This window comes from Pyrus communis, chromosome 17 (genome assembly GCF_041283825.1).
Source record: "Pyrus communis isolate YQ-2024b chromosome 17, ASM4128382v1, whole genome shotgun sequence".
Taxonomy (NCBI): Eukaryota; Viridiplantae; Streptophyta; class Magnoliopsida; order Rosales; family Rosaceae; genus Pyrus; species Pyrus communis.
In genome coordinates, this window is record NC_142581.1 from 14064650 (window position 1) to 14078110 (window position 13461).

Genomic DNA, 13461 nt, shown 5'->3' on the forward strand with positions numbered 1-13461 from the left:
AGCTTTAAAGGAGGGTCTCACATATATCAAGAGGAAAGGCTTCAACAAGGTTCTTATTGGAGGAGATTCCAAGCTTATATTGGGCGCTTCAAGGGAAGGTCGAACCTCCATGGAATATTTGCACTTGCATTCGGGCTTTTGGCCCATGTAGCAAAACCCTAAACCCTTAGGCTTTAGAACCTAAGCCCTAATCCGGATCCAAACCCAAAACCCGTTGACCTAGTCTGATCCGGTTGACTGACCCATTGACTTGACCCGTACCCAGTGACCATTGATTTCCGGTCAACGTTGACCGTTGACTTTGACCGTTGACAGGGCAACGTTGACTTTAACTGTTGACTTTTTGGGTTTTCCTTCGGGACTTCTCCTAGGCTAATTTTGACGTCTTGGACCCGTTTCCCATGTCCGTTTTCTCAAATTAAATCGTTTGAGTAGAGTTTGACTAAATATACCATTATTGTGCATAGGGGAAATTAATTGTGGCGTTTTCGTCTTCGCTAATTGCATGGCTCTTCGGCAACTGAGTACTGTGAGTGGACCCCTTCTAAAATTACATGATTTCATAGTTTAATTGCATAAATGAAAAGCATGCCTTATGAGTTTATGGATTGATTTTATGTTAAGCACGTTTATTGAAATGTTGATTATCGTCTCGTTATTTTGTGAGGAATTAATTGTTGGCCTATATTGAGCTATAGTTTGATATATTGTATTCTCTATAAAAACCATGAACTGGTAGACTATCTGATGGATGACGATAGGGTGCTAGAACATGTTTTAGAAACCCCTCTTTATAGTATAGATGATAGATGACTTTATACTATGAAGTGGTTAATTATGAGAGGCGTAACTATTTGTGCGTACCTAGTGGACACTATGCCGCCGGGGGCGAGGATCTGGTGTTGGCAGATAGGCCGGGAGAAATAATCCTTAGCTACGGGCTGAGGGACACTTAGCAGGCACTGGGCCGGGAGTTGGTAATCTCTAGCTACGGGCGCAGAGACCACGGTGCTGGCATAGGGTCGGGAGTTATATTTATTCAGTGACCTTACTAGTAGCACATCGTGTTTGCGAGACGATCCGTGAGACGATTGATATTTTGATTTCTGCAATGTTTTTCCGCGATATGTCTTTTGAGATGTTTTTGGCATGCTAGGGTTTTCAGTAAACCTATCACCTATTAGCTAGTAGTTTTCTTTATATAAACTGTGGGGGTTAGTATCTTGTTAACTGTTTTATTATTATTGTATATATAAACTTGGTCCACTTAACTTTGTTTTGCGCCCCTATTCATGTCTTAGAATCGAGGCATACAATCCCGGCATCAAGGCACTTCAACATCGGCATCTTTGAGCCATCTCGGTGTAGGACCCACTCCTTATTCATTCAATTTTATATTATTTCTTTTAGTGTTCTAATTAGCTGTATGCTCTGAACACGTTCCTAAGTTGTTAATTCATTGTATTTCAATTCATAACCCTTATTTATTTCTCATTATTAGCTTTTGTATCAATTAATGGCTTTCGTCACCCTCGGGTGTCGGCCAGCACGTGTCTATCTTGGTATTCGAGCAATATCAGGGTCGGGGCGTGTCAGTGTAGCAGTAACAAGTAATTTCTATTGCAATTAACAACAAATACAACAACCTCCTTTCTGTTTACAACCTTCCCTAATATAATAGCTCTTTAGCTTTCTCCATAAGCTAACTACTAACAACCTTATCCTTTTAACCACTCAAATATGTCCTAGTCAGCACTAATACAATGCCATCTCATCAACCAATTCAATTATCACACAGAATCCTATCAATAACCCTCCTCAAAGCAAGGCTTGTATACAAGACTTGGAAACAGAAAAAATGTGCAAAATTACAATGTATTAAGCTGAGCAACTCCTGAAAATCGCATCTTCAAGTCTGAGAGTAATTCTCCCATGTAGCTTCTTCTGGAGTGTGATTTTGCTAATGAACCAACACTTCTGTAGCTGCAGTTGTACCCTTCTTCCTCATTCTTCTGTCCAAAAGAACCACAGGAACATTTTGTAAAATACCATCGTCAGTCAGCATAAGTAGTTGAATCGTAGGTTGAATAGCAGCCCCCAATGTTTCTTCAGACACGAAACATGGAACAGGGGATGAAGTTTGGAGTTGTCTGGGAGTTTCAACAGATAAACAACAGAATCAACCTTTACTAGCACCTCAAAAGGACCATAAAACCAAGGTTGCATCTTGTGAAATGGATGAGAGGACAATGACAGGGTACCAATCTCAGGTAAACTAAGTCCCCCACCTAAAAAACCCTTTCAGTTATATGCTTATTAGCTTGTACTATCATTCGATTTTGTGCTACTGCTAAATCCACCATTTCCAACTTAGTATACCAGTTTTGTACACAGGAATCTCAGGTGGTGGCTACCTATACACCACTTCATAAAGACAAAGTTTAGTAGCAGAGTGATAAGTCGTATTAAAGCTTCATTCCGCCCATGGTAACCAAAGGGTCCATTTTCTGGGTTGAAGACTACAAAAACACCGCAAGTAAGTTTCTAAACATCGATTTACCACCTCTGTTTGACCATCGGATTGTGGGTGATAACCCGAGCTAAAACATAGTAAGGATCCTTGCAAGGTAAAAAATTCTTTCCAGAACTTGCTCATAAAGACCGAGTATCTATCACAAACAATAGACGTAAGCATGCCATAAAGTTTAAAAATATGCTCCATAAATAAGTTAGCCATCGAAGTTTCAGTATAAAGATAAGATAAAGCCAAAAAATGTGCGTATTTGGATAAGCGATCCACAACTACCTAAATGACAGTTTTACCTCGACATGGGGGAAGACCACTGATGAAATCCATGGATATGTCAATCCATATCCATAAAGGAATAAGCAGGGGCTGAAGCAATCCTGCGAGAGTTAAGGTCTCATACTTGTGTTGTTGGCATATCTGACAATTGGCAACCCTATCCTTAATGTCATTTTTCATGCCAACCCAATAAAAGGACCTGAAAAGCCGTTTATATGTCTTCAAAAATCCAGCATGACTAGCAATAGGACTACTGTGATGTTCTTCAAAGACTTTCTGTCACCAAGGACTGGTTGGACTTATGACAATTCGCCCTTTGTATCGTAGAAAACCATTCTCAACTTTGAACTTCAGAGAACTCAGTAATGTAGAATCAGACGCATGTCTAGTATCTAAGCATTTTGTTTAGTGTGCCGTCATAAATCATCTAACCAACAGAGATATGGGTAGGAAATGGCAGCTAATTCCATGCTAGAATGTTGAGAAACTTCAGCAATAGGACTTCTGGAAAGTGTATCTGCCATCTGATTATCACAGCTTTGCTTGTATTGAATCTTGTAATCAAAACCAAGCAATTTAGACACCCACTTTTGCTGGAATGGAGTATTGGCTCTATTTTGCAGAAAGAATTTCAGACTATGATGATCTGTTTTGATGATGAAGTGCCTCCTTACCAAGTATGACTGCGATTTTTTAATGGCATGTATGATAACCATCATTTCTTTTTCATAAGCAGACAAATTTTGGTTCCTTACATTGAGTGCCTTACTAGTAAAGGCAATAGGTTTGCCACCTTGTTGGAGAACAGCTCCAATTCTAAAGCCCGATGCATCACTTTCGATAACGAAAGGTTGGGAAAAATCTGGGAGGGCTAAGACTTGTGGAGACAACATAGCCTATTTCAATTCATTGAATACTGTTATTGCTGAATCAGACCACTTGAAATTGTCTTTCTTAGTGTGCATTGTGAGAGGACTAACAATATTGCTGAAACTAGGATTAAATTTCCTATAGTAGCCCGTTAATCCAAGAAATCCTTTCAATGCTTTAATAGAGGTGGGAATAGGCCACTTAGCAATAGCCTCCAATTTAGAAGGATCAGCTGCAACCCCTTCTTTAGACACTATATGGCCCATATACTCAACTTGGGTTTGATTAAATGCACACTTTGTTTTCTTGAAAAACAAGGTATGGGGTTGCAAAAGTTGAAAGACCAATCTCAGATGCTTCAAATGAGACTCCCAAGACTTGCTATACAATAATATGTCATCAAAAAATACTAGGATAAATTTCCTCATATAAGGTTTGAAAATTTCGTTCATAAGACATTGGAATGTGGCTGGAGCATTGGTTAACCCAAAGGACATAACCAAAAACTCATAATGCCCATCATGAGTTCAGAATGCAACCTTCTCAATATCACTTGGATGCATTCGAATTTGATGGTAGCCGGATCAGAGGTCTAGATTAGAGAAAAACTAAGCTCTATACAACTTATACAACAGCTCATCAGTTAGTGGAATGTGAAATTTGTCTTTAATAATGATGAGATTAAGGCCTCTATAATCTTTACACATTCACCAAGTGTCATCCTTTTTCCTTACTAAAATAACTGGAGAAGAATAAGGACTATTATTGACCCTGATAAAACCAACATCTAATAATTCTTGGACACACTTTTCAATTTCTATTTTTTGTAAGGGACCATATCTATAAGGTCTCATACTAGGTGGTTTACTACCTCTTATCAAGGGAATTCTATGGTCATGTGATCTGTGAAGAGGCAAACAAGTAGGAGCCAGAAAAACTACCTCATTATGTTGCAGAAGTTGCTTTAACTGATGAGATTGAATTGCTCACAGTACAGTCTTATGTTCCATTATATCTTCTTGTTGAATTTGAAAGAATAAAAGCACCCACATAAGATTCTTCGTGAAGCAACTTTTCCATGTTAAAGAATATGTTCACTCAGTGCTTCTGGACATGAAAGACAAAACATGGTATTGCCCCTCTTGAACTTCATGTACAGTTTATCAAAATCCCAAAGGATTGGACCCAATGTCTTTAGCCATTGAAACCCTAACACCACATCACAACCTCCCAAGGCTATGGCATACAAATTAGTAGTACACTGATAGTCTTGAGTCTTGAGTGAGACAGCCCCTAAAGAACCTGTAGTACACTGATAGTCTTGAGTCTTGTGGGAACTACCAGAATCGATAAGTATTACCACAAGACAATTCTTAATACTACCAAAAACCTTTATGGTTTTAATTGACTTAGGAGCTGGGGTACCAAAAATGGCACAAGCTATAATCTTAGTTTCTAAATTTCCAGTGTTAGAGGCTTTATTACCATTACCCTACTGAACATCAATCAATAAAAGTTGTTTCTTCTCACAAGTGTGGCCTCTAACAAACTTTTCCTTACAATGGAAGCAAAGACCATGTTTTCGACAATATTCGACCTTTTCTGGGGTTAATCTTCTCATATTCTCATGTTTTAATTTGTTATTTCCCATAGAAGTATCAGCAACATTTTGTAATGGTGGACTAAACGAAGAATTAACAGATGGACGAGGAAAAGATTTGACCTTTAATTTAGACAACTTGGCATCGATCTGTTAAGCATAAGCAATGGCCTCAAGAACGTCTTTGGGCTTCAAAATTTTTGACATCATGACGCAACTCCAATTTTAGAGTGCCAATGAAACAAGATCGCAAAAGAGATGGGGTAACTTCCCTTGTATGATTCGCCAGTCTTCGAAACTCCAAGATGTAATCATGCAGAAATCCCGTTTGGTGAAGTTTAACTAAGCTTTCTACCGAATCGTCGAACTCCGATGGACCAAATTCTTGACAAAGAGCTTGTGTGAAATCTTCCCACCTAGGGTATGTCCTAATACAATTAGCCCATTAGAACCCTTGTAGAGGTTCGCCATCCAGATAGAATGATGCCATTTTCACTTTCTTGAAATCTTCAATGCCTAAGAAATCAAAATAGTGTTCTACTTTATAGATCCATGCCAAGGGTTCATCGCCATCACCAAATTTGGGAAAATCGATCTTGTTAAATGGTTGTTGAGGCGACGGAATCGATTCTTGATGGAAAAATTGAGGGCCACAATAAGGATTCACTTTTGGCAGTAAATTGTGATCGGAATGTGTTCCCTCCAATGATTCACCCACCGACCCACTACTATTCGTCGATAACGCCTGCAATTGCTGCAAAATCAACTCATGGGTAGTTCGAAATTCAGTTCTTGATTCTTGAAATTCATGCCTGGAATTTTGAACTCCTTCTGGAAATTGGCAAACAGGGACTCAAGCTTGGATACTCTAGTTTCCATGGTGTGTCTAGAACCGAGCCGAGTCATACACGAAGAAGGATCAATCAAGAACGAATGCACTGGCTTTGATACCAATGATAAAACCCTAGCTTTGCATCTTAACTTCTGTGTAGCAGTAACAAGTAATTTCCATTGCAATTAACAACAAATACAACAACCTCCTTTCTATTTACAACCTTCCCTAATATAGTGTTTGTTTAGCTTTCTCCATAAGCTAACTACTAACAACCTTATCCTTTTTAACAACTTAAATCTGTCCTAGTCAACACTAATGCAATGCCATCTCATCAACCAATTCAATTATCACACATTATCCTATCACATAGACTAAACAAATCTGATATGATATAATGTCGATCGTCCAGAAGGAGAAGCCAAGAACGACCTTCCTCCAACGATATAACAGCATCTCTAACATACAACACGAAATTAAGAAGTGACCACCGTTAGGGTTGCCCGTTATCTCTTTACCAAGTAGTCCACATTTTCTACAAATTTTGTGATGACTGCTCAAGATTCCTTTGCTAAGTACTCTTCCTGGGCATCACTGTCATGCATCAAACTTTATAGCCAGCATCCATTCCAAGTATTAATCCAGCAATTGCGCGCAAGCAATTTAGTCACCTTAGAGGATAATGCCCCCACCATTAGTTGCTTGCAAACAAATGGAGGTAAATAGAAGCTCCACGTTTCCAAAAGATTGATTTATAAGAACCTCGCACACACTGCTAAGCTATAAGGAAATTTCGAAACCAGTGACTGCGAAAATTAGTTTCAGTAGTTGAAACCTAATAACGCACATCATGTACAAGAAGCTTTAATCCACAATGCACCTTGCAGAAGAAGCCAAAACGTCTATAACAAGGATGTGCTCATAGGATTTGCAAAGAAATGCTCACGGCAGACTAGCTTTGGTTCAGTGAAGCTGCTTCCAAAGAGGGTTCTTATTACGGGTGTGATCCCGTTGGGTGTAGTTTGATGCATCTTCATCAGATAAATGTGTGTATCCAAACTCAACAACTCCAATAACTTTCTGCAACTCTATAAGAAACTTAGAAGTTAGCATTAAAATTGAATCGACAAAGCAGACAATTTCTACCCATAATAAAAAAGGTGACATAGTATACAGGTAGAGAAACCAATTCATAAAATAAACTGTGGGTTGCAATACTTGGGGATTCAGCACATCCATGCGGCGAATAATTTCATCCTAACATAAACAAAGACAAAAGAAATGAGAATATACACATTATTTTGTAAAGCCTTATAGTTAAAGCTATTTGTTCAAGCTTAATATGACCAATTTGACCCGAATGCTTCCTACAGCCCCAACAGGCCAATATATGCATACTTTGCAAATGTCGAATGACAACCACAATTGCAAACTCCAGTGAAAAAGTATAATTGTTTGGTATAACAACGACTAACCCCAATTAACATATTTTGCTGGGTGACTTTGCTGACCAATGAAACTCAGAGTCATGAGTATAGTATTAAGGAGACCAACAAGAATGTTAGATAATTAGGAGGTGATGCGAGCATTATACGCACACAAATTAAACCCTCTTTTTGTCAAGTTGTAGTATAGATATAAGTAGGGATCGTTCTGGACCGGGGATTAGGAGGGATTGTTAATCACTTGGATTTGACTCAAAAACGTAAAAACACAATATAAAACACTAAACTAGACTCAAAGAATGTAAAACTAAACTCTAAAACACTAAGACAAACCAAAAGACTCAAAATACTTTAAAAACACAAAATAAGATAGATTGTAATGACTAAGACTTAACAAAATATGGGGGGATTGTGTTTTGGACGAATTTAAACTAGATTGTAAAGAAAACAGATTTTAAGACGAAATTGTGATGAATCAATGGATGATGGAATAACTAAGGGGTTCTTCTCCACACATAAAATATATGCAACGTAAATCAATTTCCAGTTATCAATTCAATAAGTTATGAACCTCGACGCTCCAAGTTAATTAGGTTCGCTTAAATTAACCTTCAAATTTCCCTAGAATCATTGAATTGGATGAATATGCATCGCAAACAAATTATTCCTAACAAGTTCTCTATATGAACAACATGATAAAGATACAAGTTAGAATCATTACGTTCTTTGGAAATCATAAGCATCGACAAGGCATTTGTAACTATGAAAAGCATGATACTCTTGCCAGGAATCTACTTAACATGATCGTGACTAGCGACCTTCACTACTTGTGAATATAAATTCGTAACGATTAGGTGAAACAAACTTATATCCTAGCACCAAATTCAAGCATGCAAATTAAGCGTGCACTCTCAATCAACATACAAGAATAAGTTCTAAATCAAACGGTTAAGCAAATTGTCTTCACGACTTATGTAACGATAACTGGAAGTAATCAACTTATTTCACATATATAATCATGGTTTCGAATACACCCTTAGCCATTGGGGGTTTAGTTCCTCATACGTACAAGACAAAGAGAATTGAAATTAAACATTGAAATCAAAGGAAAAGAAACACCTAAACATTCCAACAACTCAAACTTGAATTGTATGAACGTTTAGGCCCTCTTCTCTTCCTCTTTGTCGCGGCACAAGGTCTAAGGATAGGTTTTGGGGTGGTATTTGTATGGAGGAATGGATGTGTGATGGTTGGAGGGCACGGCAATGGAGAGAAAAGATGCAGAAAATGGAATGGATTTGCACGGCATTGGTTTTGTGATTGTGATGGTGTGTTGTGTTGTGAATGGGAATTGAATGAATCCCCCTTTGTGGCTGCAATGGATGTTTATTTATAGGTGGATGAATGATTAAAAGAGTGACAGCTAGGAGGTTGGTGGAAAGCTGGAAATGCACAGGGGAATGCATGTGGCTGCAAGGTGTGAATGATTATGGGTGCATGTGGCTGAAATAATTAAAGAGTGAGGGGATGCACGGCACAAAGGGAGATGGCTGGGATTGTGGAGATGCACGGCACACCAAGGATGTGCTGGAAATGAATGTGAAAAGCTGGAAAATGAAGGGTAGGCCACGGCAATGGTGAGGGCATGTGCTGATGGTTTATGGGAGAATGATATTGAATTGGGAAAACATGTGGCTGCCAACTAGGATGAATGATTGAAGAGTGCATGTGGGTGACTATGTGGCTGCAATGATGAAGTGGACAACCTGGAAATGGGATGGGAGTGCACGGCAAAGGGGAGTGCATGTGGAATTGCAAGGTAGGGTGAATGATGATGAATGCATGTGGATTAAAGAAGAATATGGAAGTGAATAAATCAGAAAAGGGCTGCAAGGTTAAAAGGCTGGGTTTAAGTACATAGGATGGGCCTAAAATAGGGTGGTTTGCATGGCAAGGGAAAGGGAGAAGGGATAAGCCACGGCAAGGTTATGTAATTGGGCTAGGGCCATTGTTTTGTGTCCTAAAGTGCCTCAATTTCGTCCAACACCTTGGCTCCAAACATAAGCTATCCATCCTTAGCCCAAAAGTGCTCCAAAATGCTCCAAAATGCACTTCTTTGCTCCTTAAGCCCTTAGAACCTGAAAACACACAAAAGAAGCATAAAGGACTAAAATAACTAAAGAAACATAACGTAAATGTACGAGAACAAGCCATTTAAGTCGCATGAATATGCTCCTATCAGGAGGATAGTAACGTTAAAAGCAATTTAATAACCAATCATGCTTTTATCTTGACAGTGAAAATATATCAAACAGTAAAGGCACCAAGGGAACATTGTTGTTGTATCCAGCATTCAGTGATAATGAAGACTGAAGAGTATGAAAGTCAAAGCAATGTTCAATTGCAAAAGTTTCAGGAAGATAATAATGAGATTGATAATATTTATATGGATTTTGCAAGTACCTCTACCATCCATGGATTTTGCATGACAACTCCAAGAACACGTCGCCTGAGTCCCTTGTAAATAATCTTGTTAATGGTCCCATCACCATTTATCCATGGCAATATTGGCACGCATAGTTCACAAAAAGAGGATCTAGAAGATTCATCCACACCATTTTGGAAAAATTAAGAAATGTCATTTTATGAACGTCATCAACATTCATATTTATATCCCCTGTGAATGAGCACAACCAATATCACACTTTTTCGGATGAAGGATCAAATCGCTGTCATTGCCTCCTAGTGGCTTTCTCGATGATGTTTGGTTCAAAATTTTGACAAATATCTGGCACTAAAGTCATAAAATACTTGTCACGATACAAAAAATCCACGAACCGGACAGAATCATAAGCATTGATCTGTATATAAAGCAGCTGTCAGATGTCATGAAGTGTTTAACTCGTAAGATTTGGTTAAAGTATGAAATCACATGCTTCAACTTCCTGAGGTCCAATATTTAAGCCATCTAATGTTATTCCTCTTAACTTCTAAAGTGAAGGAATCTGTTAAGTCATTTTGAATAAGTTATTTTGATGGCTTGCAACCACCTCTTCACCTCCGCCTAAAACGTGCAATCATTTGCGTTGATACCTTAAAAATGAAAACAATCTCTCCACTATTAATCAAATCCTAAAACAAAGAATTACCAAGTGCATTTTTATTTGGCACACAACTTTAGGGTTATTCCCACTGAGGACAACTCAAATAGAAACTAGAATATAAAATAGTTGTCCCACATTCTAACAGCCTAAACTTATAGGAATATTGGCAAATCAATCAACTTTATCATGGTCAAAGCAGAAGATTTAAGCTCGGATCCCTACAATTTCAACCTCCCAATATTGATTTAAGTTCAGATCCCTACAATTTCAACCTCCCAATATTAAGTTGAATTCTAGTTGTTGGGCTATGGTTGTGGTAGGCCCACAAGTGCGGAGGATTATGAGAATATAGAATAATTGTTGGCTCACATCTTAACAGCTTAAGATTTCTAGAGCAAAGAAAAACCACAAACTTCACCAATGAGAAATTATCGTCAGACAGCTAAATAATTAGGAAACTAATTGATCAATATTTGAAGCACGTCAATGACAAACTCAGTCATCCTTTCTCCTAAAAGGAAACTAATGCAGAAATATCACCTTGCCGAAAGAAGCATATCATAGAAAATCATGGCATTATACCTGGGTTATTTTCTATTCGAGAAACATCTCCTATGCCCAATCCTCAGTCTCCGGCCTTACGAATAGCACTGTAAACAGACCTAAAGACCTCAGGTCAGATCCTGAAGGTAATGGTATTCATTATTCAGTGAATTCGAACACAAAGCAAAATCATACATACACATACGTGCGCACATGGAGAGAGAGAGAGAGAGAGAGAGAGAGAGAGAGAGAGAGAGAGAGAGAGTAGCAACCAAGGTGCAGGGATTGGATAATTACATATTCTTCTGAATTTGTATTAGGATCTGACCAGTCCTCGCAGATAGATCCAACTCGTTTAGAGGCATCCAATACAGACATATTCTTGTAGTGAAGTACCTCCTCAAGGGCTTTCTTAATGTTATTATCATCAAAATCATCTCATCGTTCTTCTTGAAGGAAAGGAATACCTGTCACTTGATTATGGTTACTATTACTAGGAAAATTGTAATGTGGTAGAAACTAACACATAAATGAAACCATAGTAATTATGCAAACGTAGTACGAGTAAGTAGGGATTGTTCTATTCCAGGGATTAGAAGGGATGCTAATCAACACAAATTAAACTTATAAAACTAAAAACTAAGTTAAACTAACAACAAAACAATGAGGGGGAGATTTTGGATGAATTTAACTAAAACAAAATTAAATGGCAGCAAGTAAATTAAGTTGTGAATGAAATATGGATGAAATGATAGCTAAAGGATTCTTCTCCACACATGAATCATATGCATACAAATCGATTTCTAGTTATTCTTCCTATAAACCATGAATGACAATGCCCCAAATTAACTGTGAACAACACTAATTAACTCTTAGATTTTCCTAAGTTCATTGAATTGGACTCATCAATGCAATCAAATTATTCTTCTCAAGTTCCCTAACTATGAAAAGCATGATAGAGATACACCTCAACGATCATTAAGTTCTGTGAAAATTATAAGCATTCGTAACTATGAAAAGCATGATACTCTTGCCAAGAATTTACTTAACTCAATCATGACTAGTGACTTTTACTACTTACAAATATAAGTTCATAATGATTAGGTGAAATTCCCTTATATTCTACCATCAAATCCCTGCATGCTAACTAAGTATGCTTCCTTAATAAACATACAAGTATAAGTTCTCTATAAAGCAGATAAGTAAATCGCATTCATGTCTTACGAAACAATAACTGGATGTAAACAATTTATATAAAACATATGATCATGGCTTCGAATTCACCTCTAGCTAAAAAGAGACTTAGTTACACATGTTCATAATAACTGAAAAGCAATCTAAAATAAACATTGAACTTAAAACAAAGATAGAATGAACTCTAAAAAATCCAACAAGTTCAATGAATGAATGGTAGTCGTGGCACACCCTATAACGTTCAGGAATTTCATATATATAGGGAAGGAACGGTTAAATCCAAGGAGGAAGGGGTTTTGGCATTTTGAATTATTTTAGGACTCTAAGAATCAGGTAGAAAGTGTTGGAATATGATTAGGATTCCTCCTTGCAGCTGGAGATAAGATAAGATAATGTTCCTCTCCAACTAGGATTCCTCTTTCTTGTGTAATTTCTTACCTTCCAAGCCTCAGCTTTAATTTCTCCAGATTTTAGCATATGTCTAGCACCATTTAAACACCAAAAACGTTCAGCCCATATGCTATCCACGCATGTTGTCCAATCCAAGTCCAAAACTGCTCCAAATTGCTCCATTTAGCTATTTATTGTCATCTTTACCAACTAGACCTTTAGTAATACGAAAATAGCTTAAATTACTACAATAAATGAAAATTAACTAAGTAAATGCAAAGAAATAAGATAACAAAGTTGCATAAATATGCTCCTATCAAATTGCTGTTATGATCCTCCCCTTCTGAACCTCGCAAAAGCAGCCTGCAATCATCATTTCTAGAATACCTGTTCTGGGTCTTTCCAAGGAACTTTGCATATCGTTCACTGATCATGTTGCAGAGCCTCACTAAAAGCTATTCTAAATCTTCTGTTACTTTTCAGTAATGCCATTTGTTTTTGGCTGGTTCTAGGAGGTGCTGGAATGTCAGTAAGTGAAGCCCAATCTACCTGGTGAAATTTTGCCCAAAGGGTTGCACACGGTCTCTTACATATTGGATAGCCAATTGCCTAAAAAGATGATATCAATATAATTGAAATTTAAATAGGTAATAATATACTCACATGCAAAGAACAAA

The 13461-nt window shown here is 37.7% G+C and overlaps 1 pseudogene; it reads right to left on the reverse strand.

Annotated features, from left to right (window-relative positions):
- Nucleotides 1-6994: 6994 nt before the first annotated feature.
- Nucleotides 6995-13461, reverse strand: part of LOC148689507 (uncharacterized) — a 33017-nt pseudogene continuing 26550 nt past the window's right edge.